Source organism: Octopus bimaculoides, unplaced genomic scaffold (genome assembly GCF_001194135.2).
Source record: "Octopus bimaculoides isolate UCB-OBI-ISO-001 unplaced genomic scaffold, ASM119413v2 Scaffold_284264, whole genome shotgun sequence".
Classification (NCBI taxonomy): domain Eukaryota; kingdom Metazoa; phylum Mollusca; class Cephalopoda; order Octopoda; family Octopodidae; genus Octopus; species Octopus bimaculoides.
Genome location: NW_026341677.1, coordinates 1 through 604, shown reverse-complemented (window position 1 = coordinate 604; position 604 = coordinate 1). Strand labels below are relative to the sequence as shown.

The window sequence follows — 604 nt, the reverse complement described above, 5'->3', positions numbered from 1 at the left end:
TATATATGTATATATATATATATATATATGCATATATATATAAATATATAAACACATATATACATACATACACATAAATATATGTGTGTGTGTATGTATATGTTCGTGTGTCTGTGTCTGTACTGCCAGCATCGCTTTGACAACCGATGTCGGTGTATTTACATTCCCGTAACTTAGCGATTCAGCAAAAGAGCCTGATAGAATAAGTACTAGGCTTACAAAAAATAAATCCTGGGGTCGATGTGTTCGACTAAAGGCGGTGCTCCAGCATGGCCACAATCAAATGACTGGAACAAATAAAAGAGTAAAAGAGATATGGACATAACTATCTATCTATCTATCTATCTATCTATCTATACATACATACATACACGTATATGTATTCTTTTATATTCTTTTATATTTTTTAACCCTGAGGCTATGGCCAAGTTGGGGCACCGCCAGTGGAAAAATATGGAGCGCTTCATGAATTTACGTGTCACCCTTACACAGTATCTCAGTATCGTTCCAATTTTAGAATATGTTCTACTGAAGCTAGTACACACAAACACACGCACACACACACACACACACACACAGAGACAGACAGACACACACACACACA

General features: G+C 35.9%; 1 pseudogene; it reads right to left on the bottom strand.

The window, feature by feature from the left end:
* Positions 1-447: 447 nt before the first annotated feature.
* Positions 448-541, bottom strand: LOC128251416 (U6 spliceosomal RNA; annotated as a pseudogene).
* Between the last annotated feature and the right edge of the window lie 63 nt (positions 542-604).